Consider the following 17,115-nt stretch of genomic DNA (forward strand, 5'->3'; position numbering starts at 1 on the left):
ATCCCATTTAACTTTAACATAGAATTATGTTTTTTGTTTTTGTGATTTGAATTTCCCTCTCTCTCGCTCTCTGTCTCTCCAGGGGTCTCACTTTGTTGCCCAGGCTGGTTTTGAACTCCTGAGCTCAAGTGACCCCCCTGCCTCAGCCTCCTCAAGTGCTGGGATTACTGTTGTGAGCCACTATACCTGGCCTGAATCTCTTTTAAAAATAATTTCAATTTTAGATTCAGGGGTATATGTGTAGCTTTGTTACAAGGTGTAGTATATTGCCAGATGCTGACCTTTGAGCTTTTATTAATTCTGTCACCCAGATAGTGAATGTAGTAACCAGCAGGGAGCTTTTCAGTCCTTGCCCCTCTCACTCCCCACTCTAGTAGTCCCCAGTGTCTATCATTCCCATCTTTGTGTGTACTCAGGAATGAGCTTCCACTATAAGTGAGAACATACTATATTTGATTTTCTGTTGTTTCTGTGTTAATTTACCTAGGATAATGACCTCTAGCTGCATCCATGTTGCTGCAAAGATATGATTTCATCATTTTTTATGGCTGTGTAGTATTCCATGGGGTATATGTACCACATTTTCTTTATCCAGTCCACCATTGATGGGTGCCTAGATTGATTTCATGCCTTTGGTATTGTGAATAGTGCTCCAATGAACAGATGAGTGCAAGTATCTTTTTAGTAAAACAATTTATATTCCTTTGGGTTTATATGCAGTAATAGAATTGGTGGGTCAAATGCTAGTTCAAGTTTTTTTTTTGTTGTTTGAGAAATCTCCAAGCTGCTTTCCACAGGGACTGAAATAATTTTATATTCTCACAAACAGTGAGAATTTTGGAATAATTCTCTAATTCTGTGAAAAATGATGTTGGCAAGTTGATAGGAATAGCATTGAGTCTCTAGATTGCTTTGTAGAGATGGACGTTTTAGCAATATTGATTCTTCCAGTCCATTAGTAAAGAATGTTTTTGCGTTTGTTTATGTCATCTATGATTTCTTTCAGCAGTAATACAGTATTTTCAAGTGTGTTTTTCAATTCATTTGCTTTTCAGAGGAAAGCCAATACAATATCACTTTAAACCAGAGAATATTCAGGTATCTCTTACCTTTCTCACTAAAAATGTAAGCTCCAGGAATTAAAGGAATATCTATCAGAATTTATTTTTGCCCCATTTCATTCATCTAAGATTTCGTAAATGACTTTTATGTATCAGGTTATGTACCAGTGCTAGTAAAAATGGAAAACAAGCATACAGCATGCTTCTGAGAAATCTCAGTTAAGTCCATAAAGCAAAACTCTGAACAATAGAATATGCTTTGTTATAATGTTATTAAAACAGTTCCCATGAACACAAAAGAAGTTTTCAAACATCCATTAGATATTAAATAGAGCATTCTAACTTGACCTCCATGTTTACTTAGACTGATAAAGTCACTCTTCTATAATGGCAAAAACTGCAATTACTTTTGCACCAACCTAATAATAGAACATTTCTGTTTACACCATTTAGTGTCTCCGACCAACCACATTTTCATCCTTATCTTCTATTCTTCCCAAATTCTATCCATCCTTTGAGTCTGACCAGTAATGGAACATTCTCTGGCCAAGTTTGCTTATTGACCTTTTCCCTGAACTCATTTGAACCCAGCATTTATTCTATGTGTTATATTAATGTATAATTCCTGGAAACATCTATTTCACTGTTTTTTTTTTTATATAGGCTGTTTAACTTTCCTAATGTTGACCTTTTCATGTGTGGATGTCATATTTTCAAAGAGCTTTTCAAAAAGCAGCTATTTTGGCAGGGCGCGGTGGCTCATGCCTGTAATCCCAGCACTTTGGAAGGCTGAGGCAGGTGGATCACCTGAGACCAGGAGTTCAAGACCAGCATGACCAACATGGTGAAAACCTGTCTCCACAAGAAATACAAAAATTAGCTGGGCGCGGTGGTATGCACCCAGCTACTCAGGAGGCTGAGGCAGGAGAATCACTTGCGCCTGGGAGGCAGAGGTTGCAGTGAGCCCCGATCGCACTACTGCACTCCAGCCTGGGCGACACATTGAGACTCCATCTCAGAACAACAACAACAACAACAACAACAACAACAACAACCACCACCCAGCCACCTTTGGAACACGTATTTTGTTTCTTTCTAGAATTGCAAAGAATAATGCTTGCATAATTGGTACTCAGATAATTAAACAGAAGCATATAATGAAACTGGAAACATTTAATCTCCATTGATCACCCAGTTATGATCAGATCTGATAATGCACATGTTGGCCTATTGGCTGGAGGTATAGAAATATTTCTACTTAGGACTGTTGTTTATCTACAAACCTTAACTATATTGGAAGCCAGTGACTACTTTATATAAAGCTGCAACTACAAGTCAATATTTTTAACAGGTTTAACAAAAACTGACAAATTATCAGATGGTTTGGAAATAAATAACATAAAATTTTAAAATGCTAAACTCTAAATGCACCGAAAATAAACAGATTTCTCAATTGGCAAAGAATATGTTGAAAAACAGAATAAAGAAAACGCTAAGACATGTTACCTGCTGTTCTGTGGCTCCAGGGCAGAACAGTGGAACATTCATTATCTTCAATTAGTTTTGCAATTTTTGCACACCTGTGTATCCTACCCATCAACCCCATCAAACTGTCTTTTAGGAGTAAATTTTGCTTAACATGACACTCAATGTATAGGAAACCCCCCAACTAACAAGACCAACAAATCAGTTTATTTAACTCAAGAAGAATCGGAATCTTATATTTGACCTGGATGCCTTCAAAAAAGACCAAAAAATGCCCATCAAATATTCCAAATATTTACTGATAAAAACAATGGTACAAGTCATAAATATGATGATAAGAAAAGGACAATTGTTAGTTTACTCACAGTCATAGCAATTAAATAATCATAATCCATTTAGGCCCTATTAAATAAAGACTGTGTCTCACTCAGTACATTCAAAGACAGGTATTAGAATATTGCCATTTCCAACTCCTTTTTCTCTAGTTCTATATTATCTAAGTAACTTCTTACACTCATTCATGACTCTCCTTTAGGGAGGGGATGCTTCGTTCACCTGACTAACTGATTGCTTTATGAACTTGCTTCCAATTTTAAATGAATATTTGGTTAGTGGTCTTACTGGCATTTGAGTGGCATGAGTCATGTGTCTTTATGCTTTGTTCTCCTGAAATGAGATGACTATGGAGATATTACACCTGCATAATTGAGAAAACTTCCTCTGGACTTAGAGTGATCTTACAAAGATACCCATCATAGGCAAGACCTGAAATAATTTCTTTACCTCAAGAACTGGTATCAGCTACAAACATAAGCAAATACGCACATATACTAGAGCAAATATCATTTAAAAAGAAAAAGGTGCTATTTTTGCCAAATTCTATTAAATTGAATCTCATTCATTTTCATATTTCCTCCCTTCTTTTGCCTTTTATGTAGATATTATAAAGGAAAATACTAAATTATTTGATTATATTAAAATCTTTCCATTTTAAGATAAGTAAAACAAAAATAAGCATTAGGAAGACATTTTCAACATAAAGAAATTATATGGATGAGTAAGAAAAAGAGGTCATTCTTTCCTCCCTTCCCCCACCCCGACCTGGCCTTCCTAGGGTAAAAGACAGGTTCATAAAATCAGAAATGCAAATTTTATTTTACTTTATTAAAATATTTTTTCCAGTTTCATTGAGGTACAATTCATCAACAAAAATTGTATATATTGAAGGTGTATAACGTGATTATTTGACATATGTATGCATTGCAAAATGATGACAACTATCAAGTTACCTGACACTGTTACCTCACATAATTACCTTTTTTTCTGTGTGTGGTAAGAACACTTAAGAGCTACTCAGGGGAAGTCAAGATGTTACTGTTGCTTGTGAGCTTGTGGCTTGACTCTGCAGGACTAGGATGTTAAAGAATACCACGGTGGCTGAAAACGCTGGTCTGAAGGCCAAATTCTGTCATCAAATTGAGTATTAATTTGGAGACTTCAGTTTGCCATGGGACAAATTTTTAAAGGAATGGGTCAAACTGAATGAAGGCTGGGTACCTTTGGAGATATTGATAAAATTCAACAGGTTAAACCATCTCACGACAGACTTTAATGTAACTGTGGAAGCATTGAGGAAATCCAAGGCAGAACTCATGGAAATCAGTGAAGATAAAACTAAAATCAGAATGTCTCTAAGTAAACTCCTCCTTGAAGTGACCGATGAGTATAAAAATGATGTAAAAAACATCTATTTATATCAAAGGCTTCCCAACTGATGCAACTGTTGATGACATAAAAGAATGATTAGAAGATAGAGGTCAAGTACTAACTATCCTGATGAGAAGAACATTGCATAAAGCATTTAAAGGATCAATGTTTGCTGTGTTTGGTAACAATGAATCTGCTAAAAAGTTTGTAGAGACCCCTAGCCAGAAGTACAAAAACACAGTCTACTAATACTTTTCAAGAAATATTACTTTGCTGAAAAAAGTGAAGAAAGGCAACAAAGTAATATGGAGGATAAATTAAGAGCAAAACAAGAGCAAGAAGGAAAATGAAAGCTGAAGATGCTGAAATGGAATCTCTTGAGAGAAAAGATTGGATGCTTGCTGAAATTTTTGGGTGACTTAGATGATCAGACCTGTAGAGAAGGTTCACACATCCTTTTCTCAAATCATGGTGAACTAAAATGGATGACTTTGTCAGAGGTGCAAAAGAGGGAATAATTCGATTTAAAGAAAAAGTTGAGGAAGCGTTGGGAAAAGTCAAAGATGCAAATAATGGTAATCTACAATTAAGGAACAAAGAAGTGACTTGGGAAGTACTGGAAGGACAGGTGGAAAAAGAAGCATTGAAAAAATCATAAAAAGACCAACACGAATCCCCAAACAAATGGAAGTCAAAAGGTCACAGATTTAAAAGGAAAGGGTAATAAAGCTGCCTAGCCTGAGTTTGCTAAAGGAGAAGTACAGTTTCAGGGCAAGAAAATGAAATTTGTTAGTGATGATGAACATGATGAAAATGGTGCAAGTGGACCAGTGAAAAGAGGGAGAGAAGAAACAGACAAAAAAGAACCTGCATCAAAACAACAGAAAAGAGAAAATGATGCTAGAGACCAATAGCTTAGTAAACAAATTTTAAATCAATTTTAATTAGTTTTTAAGCTGCTTTTGGTTTTGGGGTCTTTTAAAATGAAAGCCAAATTAAATCTACTTCAGTGTTCACTTGTAAGAAAGGAAAAGTTTTTTTTTGTTGTTTAACTTGTCTTTTTTTTGTTATTCAAATGAGGATTCTTTTGAATGTATAGTTCTATTTGTTATTTCAGATGATTCAAATATCAAAGGAAGATGCATGCACTCAATTGCGTTTGTAATATGAGAATATGTTTGTACAAACTAATGTATACTATATAAAAAGAAAAAAGTCTATTCTCTTAGAAAATTTCAAATATACAATGCAATATTATTAACTGTTGTTGCCATGCTTTATGTTAGATCCCCAAAACTATTCATCCTGTAATTGCCAGTTTGTACCTTTTGAATAACATCTCATTTCCACTGCCCTCCTACCCTGCCAGCCTCTGGTAACTACCCTTCTACTCTCTGCTGCTGTGAGTTTAACTTTTAAAAATTCTACATGTAAGTGACATCATGCAGTAGTTTTCTTTCTGTGTCTGGCTTATTTCACTTAGTATAATCCATGCTGTTGGAAAAGGCAGCATTTTCTTGTTTTTTTTTTTTTTAATGGCTGAATAATATTCCATTGTGTATATATGTGTGTGGGTGTATATGTATACTATATTTTATATGCATCCATCTATTGATGGACACACAGGCTGTTTTCATATCTTGGCTATTAATGCTGCAATGAACATGGGGGTGCTGAGTGACCAGGACAGCTCTCATCCATTGAAAGCTAACTAACTTCTCTAAAATTAACTTCTGTGCTTTCAGGGAGCAAAAGAATGTCCTGGGAAAATTTGAGAGGAATTAAACAAAAAGGGTGGAAGCATTTTAAGAAAGAAGCTTATGAGTCTCTTGGGAAAACATTATTTTAAAAAGTCCAAACTGTAAAATAGCAGACAAAAACATACATAAAATGTTCAGAGGAAATGCTGTAAACATTTTTTACTTAATTACTGGTTCAATATCTGTCAGATTAACACCCTTCCATCACCCTGCCTTATATTGCTTTGAAAATGAGGGCAGGGATGAGTGAAGCAGCAGACATAAATCAGAGATATTTTCTTGAAGGTTTAGGAGAAAATGTTTTGTCTAAAGCCAAGTATCTATAATCTCTGCTTTGATTACAAATAAAAAAGTAATTTTTCAAAAAGTCACTTTGCTGATAAACCCACTCTTTATTTCTTTTTAAAACATGATTAAAAATCCTTTTTAAATGACAGTCTACAAGGAATGTTGAAATGTCTTGGACTATCTAAATGCTTCCAGCTGCTTTCTTAAGTTTAAACTATTTTCTTAAAGGGGATTTCCAGCCTGTTGGCAGCAACAAGACAGAACTTCTCTATTTTTTTCCTTTGTTTCTGTTTCGATTTTTGGATTTCACAATTTGCTTAGGAGAGACAATAAAATGCATTCATTTCGAAATTTATATTACTTCTTAATTGCTTACTAAAAGTATATTTTACATTAGTTTGAAGTTGCTCAAGTTAGTGGAGAATGATACATTAAGATGCAACATTCCCGAAAAGCTTCATAACATTGGTTGTGGCAGTGATTATTGGATATGACAGTAAAAGCACTGACAACAAAGGCAAAAATAAGCAAGTGGGACCACATCAAACTAAAAACTTCACAGCAAAGGAAACACTCAAGAGTTGATAAGGCAACCTATGGAAAGGGAGAATAGATTTGCAAACCATAGGTATAGCGAAAGATTAATATCAAAACTATATAAGGAATTCCTACAACTTAATAGGAAAAACGCTAATAACTCAATTTAAAAATGAGCAAATGACTTGAATAGACATTTTTCCAAAGGAGACATACAAAAGGCCAGGTATATGAGAAAGCACTCAACATCACTAATCAGGAAAATTCAAATCAAACTGCAGTGAGATATCAGCTCACACCTGTTTCTATGCCCATTTTATATATTTATAAGTGTGTATATATAAAGATAAATGTTGGTAAAGATGTGGAGAAGTTGGAACCGTTGTGCACTGTTGGTAGGAACATAAAGTAGTGCAACTGCTATGGATAACAATACGGAGGTTCCTCAAAAATTTAAAAATGGGACTACCATATAATACAGAAATTTCTCTTCTGGATATTTAACCAAAAAACTGAGATCACATCATTGAAGAGATATTTGAACTCCCATGTTCATTGCAGCATTATTAGCAATAGCCAAGATATGAAATACCATAAGCATTTATTGACAGATGAATGGATAAAGAAAATGTGACATGCACACACGGTGGAATATTTTTCAGCCTCAAAAAGGAAGGAAATCTTGCAATAGCAACAGCATGGATAAACCTGGAGAACACTATGCTAAGTGAAATAAACCAGTCACAGAAGGACGAATGCCATGTAATTCCACTTATATGAGATATCTAAAATAAACAAACTTATAGAAGGAGAGAGTAGAATAGTAGTTGCCAGGGACTAGTGGAAGTGGGAAAAGGGGAGTTGCCATTCAATGAAGTTAGAGTTTCCATTATGCAAGATGAGTAAGTTCTAGAGAGCTTCTCTACAACGTTGTGTCTACAGTTAACAATACTGTATTGTATGCTTAAAAGTGAGTTAAAAGGGCAGATTTCATGTTAAATGTTCTTAATACAATTTAAAATGACAAATGTTACAGAACAGTTTACAAATGTATAAAATCTTCTTTGGGATGTAATATTGGTGAAATTAGTTTGCAATTACAATTGTCTATATACTATGCAAATCTCTCAGAATATTATTTGATAAGTCTTACAAAATGCAGTTTGTTTTGATGTTACATATGAAATTCTTTTATCTTTTACAAAAAGTAAAAAAGTCTGATAGAACATATCTGAAAATTCTAAAAAAAGACACAAGTTTTCTCTGCTGAAGTTTAGACAATTAGAACTAGAAGAAATGTATAGTATTTTGCCAAAAGATGTCACGTATAGAGTTAGAGATTAATCTAGGGTAAGAAACAATTGGGTGTCTTGCTCGGAGCTCGTAAGAGTTTACAAGTTTTAAACTTGTTGGCCATCAAAGGAAAAAAAAGTAATTTCTAGAGGTGAAGCATAGAAAACAAAGATATAGTGTGACTCACTAAATTTTCTTTAATCCAGGTCCTAAAACCCTGATTAGCAAACATGAAGACTAAAGTTAATATTACATACCAAAGATTAAGAAAGCATTTCTCCTGTGCCTCCCCTGTAGTAGAGGTACCAGTTGTATCTCCTTCCCCATATATTCTCTCTTAATAGAGAATCAGCAAAATTTTGGGCTCTTCCTTTTGACAGAAGCTGCCTTGGGTGAGCAATTCAACACTGGACAGAGAGTGGGCCAATTAGATTGTCTCACTCACAAATTCCAGAGTAAAGTCATGGAGAGAATGAATCAATAATCTGTGGAAAATTGAAGTGGAAAATTCTGCATGTGCCAAGATTAAGGATGCCATTTTAGATTGATTTTGATGGTGAGCAAAGCAGTCAGTCCACGGGAGAAGAAATAACCCAGGAAAAGTAGAGATAAAAGATGTCACAACTGCAGAGACAGATATAAAATTACTGCCGTCAAGATATTACTTTTCAAATCAACAAAGGTTTACTGGGTACTTGAGGACTGTACTCCAAGCTGGGCAAGAGTTGGGATATGTGATAGGCTGACAATCGATCCCAAAGATCTGTCCATGTTCTAATCCCTGGAACCTGTGAATACAACCTTATTTGGAAAAAAAGCTCTTTGTAGACTTGATAAGGATTTTGAGATGAAGAGATTATCCAGGGAAACCCTAAATGCCATCACAAGTGTCCTCATAAAAGAGAGGCAGAGGGAAATTAGACACACTCAGAAAAGGAGGAGGCAATGTGACTATGGAGGCAGAGACTGGAGTGATGTGGCCTCAAGTCAAGGAAGCTGACAGCCACCAGAAGCCAGGGGGTCAGGGAACAGATTCTCTCCTAGAGACTCCAAAGAAGGTGTGACTCTGATGACATTGATTTTGGCTCAGTGATTTCAGACTTCTGGAATTGAAGAGAATAAATTAGAAGTTGGAGAGAATAAATTTCTGTTGGTTTAAGCCACTAACTTTGTGGTAATTTGTTACTACAAAACTATGGGAAGCTAATGTAGGGTTTTTGGCAGCATTAAATAAAAGATATGTTCTGCTCTCAAGGAGTTTAGAATCAATGAGGTTAGAAAAACAGCACTCAACCTAAAAAAAGTAATTATTTATTAGAGGAGTTAGTTAACAAAGGGCTATGACAAAAGAACAAACATGCAATTACTTCTAGTGAATTCTAACACATTGTGATAGAGATGGTATTAATACTGGGCCCTGAAGCCAAATACAATTAGTTTGAACTAAGAATATTTTAAAATTTCAGTGACAAAACCCCTAAGTGCATGATCAGTACATTATAACTTCTCTTCTACTCAAATGTAAGTAGTGTATAGTGTATGTATAAAAAACAGAGATCAAAATTGAAATGAAATATCCCTTGTAAGATGCTAGGCAGGTCTATGAGTAATGATCACTGTGTCCAATGATAAAAGTATGGCTGTCTATCAAACCTTTGCATTAAAAAAATTCTCAAAATGTATAGAATAGATTTTTAAAAAAAGTTTATTTTTCAAATTTGATTTAAATTTTGGTTTCCTTTGCCCCCAAAGTTGTGAAAATGCACATTTGACATTAAACCTGAAACTGACTTTTCCTACCCTATCTAACTTTGGATTATTTCAATATTTTTTATGGCTATTTAAGTTTTCTTTATAGGAGAGAAGAAAGGGCTACATGTTTACTGAAAAATTAAATCAAATGCAAATGACCACATTGTTGGGGAGGAATCAAATTCAGACTAATAATAATTTAAGAAGCATTACTTTCTAATCTTCAAGCTGAGGGACTCCTGTTTTGTTGAAATGCTGGGACTGAAAATTCTGTAATGGTGAATTCACAAAAATTTGTGAGCATGCAGTGCTGCCTTCCTGCTACCTTCCAGGGCTGCTTTCTGGTCATATCTATCAGCTCAATTCCTAGTATATTAAGCTGATCCTTTTCAGAAAGGATTTAACAAGTAATATGCTTAGAATAAATAGTGCCAACATAGTATTACATGTGGAAATTCCCAGCAATTCTGAGACAAATTTGGGTTGGGTAAGATAAAAAGATATAAGTCAAAATTCCTCAGAAACTATTACCAAGAAAAAACACCATTGCTCCAAAACAAAAAGAAAACAAAGCACATTAGCTCTGGTAGCCATTATAATGCTTACCAATATCCAGTTCTGTTTTCTTCTTAGGCTTAGGGGAAACTACTCCTCCCAGCACCCTTGCAGTGGTGTGTGGCCTTTGACTAGTTTTTTTCCATGAAATGTGAACAGAAACATCTCTCTGAGATTTTCCAGTATTCTCCCTCTGCCACTAAAAGGTGTTCTGAGACCACATTTTCCATAGTTAAGCTTCCGTCAGTTGGAGATTGTGTGAAGTAGGGCAAAATACAATGTACTGGACATTCACAGTTAACAAGAAACGTAACTTCATTATATTAAGACCCTTAGATATCAAAGTTAAATTGTTAGTGCAATATAACTTAGGTTATTCTAAGGAACATACCAGTTAACCAAAAGAAATAGACATAAAAATTATATGTAGAACAAACCAGAAAGAAAGTCATTTCAGTTTAAGTAGTGTGACTGCATGTTTTTTCTGTTTTAGGTTTGAACATATATACATACTTTTATAAATGAACAAATTATACTCCAAAAAGTGATTATGTATAAAATCCTCCTGAGCATAAAGTGAAAACAACCACTTTTTATTCTTAGATATTTGCATTCCCTCTTCCAGTCATAATCCTAGATGTTTGCAAATAGAATAAACTCTAAAGGTAAGCTGGTTTTTATCCATCATAAAATTGTAGATTTCCTATTGATGGCTTCCTCCATGTAGTTCCTTAAGTTGTTCCTTCTTTCCTTCAGTCTTCAGTTATTTCCCAGCATGTTGACACTCAGATTATTTCATTAGTTCTGCAATAATGTTTTATATGATGAATAGAGGAAATTGTTTGAAACTAGTTACTGAAGCTTGTCTTGATCTTATTCTAAGTCATGGAAAATCCCTCTGGGTTCTCTGCTAAGGGGCCTGGCATGATGTGAAGCTTTGCTACTTGCCTGGAAACAGCAGTTTCACCTTTTGAGTAAGAATAATCAGCAGTTTATGAGTGTTTGTACATCTGTGTGTACGTGTGTGTGTGTGCCTGTGTGCGTTTGTACATGCATGTGTAATGGAGTATCTTGGATTTTGTAAAACAATACAATTTCAACACTCCCTCCATAGTTGACAAATGCTGTGTATTGCCTCTCTATCCCCAACTTGTCATTTCTACCTTTTTAGCTTAATAGAGTAAGTGAGTTGTAGTAAAAATTAAGCTTTCATTGTTAAATATGTAAACTATAGCAGACATTTAAGTAGCCACCATTAGTATCTGGAAGCTATAAACATTTTCTCCAAATCCATGAAAAATTACAAACAAGCCAACAGAAAAATTGACAAAATATGTGAATAAGTAATCTACAAATGAAGAAACTAGAATGCTCATTACACATATAAAACGATGTTTCATTTCACTAGTAATTAGAAGAATGCAACAGTTAAGTATCATTTTGTAGCCATGAGGTTAGACATAATGATAAAATCTAATAATGCTTAGCACCCCAAAACAACCAAACTCTTAATACATTGTTATTATAATGGAGTGAACATTGGCACAACAAAGTGAAAGAAAAAGTTGGAATTATTTAGTGTTGAGCTGTGTTCACCCCAGAAAAGGCGTGTTGAAATCCTTATCTCCAGCACCTCATAATGTGACTTTATTTGGAAATATAGTGATTGCAGATATAATTAGTTAATATGATGCCGTACTAGATTAGGGTGGGCCCCTAATCCAACAGGACTGATATCCACATGAGAAGATGGCTGTGTGCAGACACAAAGACCCAGGGAGAATGCTAGGTGAAGAAGGAGGTGGAGATTGGAGTTATGCTTCCTCAAGTAAGGAACATCTGGGGTTACTAGAAGTGGGAAGGGGCAAGACAGCATCCACCCTTCCTGCTAGTGTTTACAGGAAAAACGACTGTGGCAACACCTTGATTTTGGACCTCTCGCCTCCCAAAAAATGAGACAATAAATTTCTTTTCCATTAGGTCCCCAAATTTGAGATTTTTTTAATCGTAGACCTAGGAAATAATACATCTAGTTAAGCTAAAAATGTGCATGCTGATGATTCACAATTCTGTCCACCCTAAACAAATTCTCCCACATTCACACAAAGAACCTAGTGAGTGCAACTTAGGGTCTTTTAAAAGTATTATATGCATCTCATGGTAGATGTTTCTGTGTATGTGTAGTAAGGTGGGGTGGAGAGTGATAAGTTAATGTGGTGGTTGGCCCTTTATCCTGGTTTCAACCAGAGTTATTTGTTTTTAGTTCTACTTAAGACTTCCCTTGAATAAAGAATTCCATGACTAAAAGTAAACTTGAAAACAACTGGAATAAGAAGACATTCTTTTATAAAGTGATGACATTTCCTTTTAGAAAACTCTTTGATCTAATTTAAAGCTTTTTCTCTTTATATCTCCTTTTCTGGTGTTATTATTTTATCTATGTATCTTACATACATTATTCTTATTTTAGTGAAATCTTTTCCCCTTCTGATATTTTTACTCTTAAATAGGTTTAATTTTATTGTTGACATAAGTTAGCAATAGTAATTTATCTGTCCTGTCAATCAAGACTTCATCTGTCACAATTTTCTTAGCTAAATTATAATTATAACACACTTTGAATGGTATGAAATATGGATCAATATTTACTTATGCTTATGTATATCTAATTGTTGCAGCATGATTTATTGAAAAGGTTAGCCTTTTCCACTGAATTGTCTATGTACCTTTTTCAAAAATAAATTGACCATATATGAGTGAGTCTGCATGTAGACTTCTCACTCTGTTCTATTCATCTATTTGTCTATTTTTAGACCAATGACATACTCTCTTGATTATTGTAGCTTTATAATAAGTCTTCAAATCAGGTAGTACAGCAACTTTGTTCTTTCTTTACAAAGTGTTTTTGGTCATTACAGGTCCTTTGCATTTCCATATGATTCAAAAAATAATCCAAAATGAATCAAAGACAAATGTAAAACTCAAAAGCATAAAATTTTAAAATGAAATCCGTAAGAAAATTTCCATGATCCTGGTATTAGGCAAATAATCTTTAGATGTGATACCAGAAGCATGATGCACAAAGTAAAACATCAATAAATTAGATTTTATCAAAATTAAGAACTTCTGTCCTTCAAAACATGATGGAAACACAATGAAAAGTCAAAGACTAAGTGAAAATATTTGCAAGTTATGTATCTGATAAAAAATTTTAATCCATAATACGTAAAAACTCTCAAAACCCAATAAAAAACAACCCAATAAAAATGGACAAATAATTTGAAAAGATGCTTCACCGAAGAAGATATGTGGATGACAAATAACTACATGAAAAGGTGAAAACACAAATTGAGAACACATGGAGATATCACCTCACACTTATTAGGAGGTCTGAAAATTAAAAAGACTGAGTATTCCAAGTATTGACAGGGATATATGGAGGAGCTGTAACCCTTATACACTTCTGTTAGGAATATAAAATGGTACACCTACTTTGGAAAACAATTTGACAATTTCTTATAAAATTAAGCACACACACTGATATAAGCACCTTTCCCTTTGTAAGTATTTGTCCAAGAAAAATCAAAGCATATGTTCATACAAATAAATCATGATGGATTTATTTGTAAACTGGAAGCAATCCAGATGCCTATCAGTGACAAACAGATAAACGAATAGTGGTACAGCCATATGATGAAATACTATTCACGTATAAAAAGAAAGGAACTATTGATATATACACCAACATGGATGCATTCTTCTCTAACTTTTCTCTCTCTCTCTCTCTTTTTTTTTTCTTTTGAGACAGAGTCTTGCTCTATTGCCCAGGCTGGAGTGCAGTGGTGCCATCTCGCTCACTGCAAGCTCTGCCTCCTGGGTTTACGCCATTCTCCTGCCTCAGCCTCCTGAGTAGCTGGGACTACAGGCATCTGCCACCACGCCTGGCTAAATTTTTTTTGTATTTTTTTTTTTTTAGTAGAGCCAGGGTTTCACCGTGTTGGCCAGGATGGTCTTGATCTCCTTACCTCGTGATCCACCTGCCTTGGCCTCCCAAAGTGCTGGGATTACAGGCGTGAGCCACCGTGCCTGGCCCTCTAACTTTTCTCTTGCTAGGATTTTCCCTCCATATGTTCCAGCACTACTGCAGGCCTTTTATTTCCTTAATCATGACTATGTTATCCTCATCTCTGCTGATGCTGTTCTTTTTATCTAGAATATACTATCTCCTCTTCAGTTAGCTACATTCTATTTATCTGTAAGTTTAGTACTTTAGTTTCTCTGAGAATCTTTCCTTGATCATGGGACTCTGTTACATGTTCCTATGGGCTTCTCCTATCAGATTAGCATTTGGAGTGTAACTTAGTGTAGAACTGTGCAGATTTTGGTGTTAGGCAGTGCTATGGTTTGGATGGGATTTATCTTCAACAATACTCATGTTGAAATTTGATCCCCAATGTGTCAATGTTGGGAGGTGAAGCCTAGTGGGAGGTGTTCAGTTCATGGGAACAGTTGCCTTATGAATAGATTAATGCCTTCCTAAGAGAGTGAGTGAGTTCTCACTCTTGAGGAATGGGTTAGTTTCCCTGAGAGTGGGTTGTTAAGATTCTGGCTTCCTTGGTTACCCTCTCTTGCTTCCTTTCTCATCATATGATTTCTTTGCACATACCTGCTTCTCTTTTGCTTTCTGACATGAGTGGAAGCAGCATGAGGCCCTCACTGGATACAGCTACCCAGTGTTGGACTTCCCAGCCACTGGAATCATAAGCCAAATAAACCTCTTTTCTTTATAAATTACCCAATCTCAGGTATGCTTTTATAGCAAGACTGAACAGACTAAGACAGGCAGACCTTTGTCAAAATGTCAAATCTTTGCTTTCTTAGCTGTGTGACTTTGGGTAAATTATACTGCCAGGCTAAGCATCAGGTTTCTTCAGTTGTAAAGTGATGAGTAAGTTCTATAAAACTATTAAAGGAGGTAATGTATACAAAGTGTTTAGAATGGTGGATGATTTTTTTTCAAAGTATGGTAAGTCCTCATTTAACATCATATATAGGTTCTTGGAAACTATGACTTCAACCAAAATGATGTATAACAAAGCCATTTTTTCCCTCATCAATGTTGTAGCAAAAGAGTTGAACAAAAGGACATTATTTGTGGACCTGCTGTACATCATTTCACTTAAAGTCCCAGTTTCTAAGAACCTACTGATGAAGTGAGGTTTCTAGAACCCATTGATGACATGAATAGGTTAACTATTTAGTAAGTCCTCTCTTAATAAGTAATTCAGTAAATGAATACAGTGAATGTATTGATATCAGAAATTATTTTCTCAGAGGCCATGTCACTTACTGTAATCTTGATAGCTTACTATTTTACTTAATTTTTATTTCTTATTTAACTACTATTCTCTGCCGTAACACTGTGAGCTTTGTTAAACACGAACTATATCCCTCTTATTTAATTAATTGTTAATTGTTGTTTCCCCAGGATCTAGAAAATACTGGGCACATAATAGGTAAATGAATGAAAGAATGAGTACTTAAGACTCAATTTTCCTATTAAGAGAGAGTTCTTGCTTTTACTGGAACTGTACCCATTCCTCGTAATCTACAAGTTATCACATTAGCAGCCTATTTTCAATGTAGCTATCTCCCTGACTGCAGTTAATTGGCCCAGGGATTGGATGCTACCCTACATGGATTAACGAGTCTGTGCTTTTGGATTTTGCGCTTTTGTTAAAAAAATGCAGAAAGATATAGTTGTTCAAATCTTTGTGTGGTTGAGACTATAAAATGTAAACACTAGGGTTCTCAATTTTTGCTACATTGAGGAAAAAGTCTGCATTGAATAAAAGAGTAACAATGACAAGAGAAAACTACAAAGGAGACAGATGGGCTTGGGAGTGATAGTGGTAGCCAAGGTTGTAAGGTTGGCAAGTGAAGGCTAGGGAGTGGTGAGATTTAGGTAGTGGTTTTAAATATTATCTCATTTCCAGTCATTTATCTCATGTTTGCTGAGCTATGAGGACATTTTGGTTACTTGAGCATTGTCCCAATATAAATAGAGATTGTTGTTCTTAGACATGAAATTAGTTGTAGATTCCCAAGTCCTATAATCAATGTCAATCTTTGTTGATGGGAAAAGAATGCTACAGCTCATACATGTTTAACGTGTTCAGTTTTCATTATATTAGGCCTCATTCATAAAACAATTGCAGAAGGATGGTGTGCAGCACTGGCGTGTTAACAGAGTAAAAGGTTTAACAAATCATTGCGCATATCTTGTAATCAAGTACTTAAAATATGACCTAGCTATCTACAGAAAGCATGATAACTGGATCAAGGTAAAGGAACAATATTTATAGCTTTTCCAACACAAATGTAGAATATAAGTGTGTTAGAAGAAGGCCATTAATAAAGCAAACATAGGCCAGGCACGGTGACTCACGCCTGTAATCCCAGCACTTTGGGAGGCCGAGGCGGGCGGATCACGAGGTCAGGAGATAGAGACCGTCCTGCCTAACATGGTGAAACCCTGTCTCTACTAAAAATACAAAAAACTAGCCGGGCCAGGTGGCGGACGTTTGTAGTCCCAGCTACTCGGGAGACTGAGGGAGGAGAATAGCCTGAACCCGGGAGGCAGAGCTTGCAGTGAGATGAGGTCACGCCACTGCACT

General features: G+C 35.4%; 1 long non-coding RNA gene and 1 pseudogene across 1 annotated transcript in view; both read left to right on the plus strand.

Moving 5' to 3' along the window:
• The window catches only part of LOC135967564 (uncharacterized), a 55,494-nt gene that overhangs the window by 13,419 nt on the left and 24,960 nt on the right, over nucleotides 1–17,115 (plus strand). The window lies entirely within an intron of this gene.
• On the plus strand, nucleotides 3,962–5,167 carry LOC102135359 (lupus La protein pseudogene; annotated as a pseudogene).

Source organism: Macaca fascicularis, chromosome 15 (assembly GCF_037993035.2).
Source record: "Macaca fascicularis isolate 582-1 chromosome 15, T2T-MFA8v1.1".
Classification (NCBI taxonomy): domain Eukaryota; kingdom Metazoa; phylum Chordata; class Mammalia; order Primates; family Cercopithecidae; genus Macaca; species Macaca fascicularis.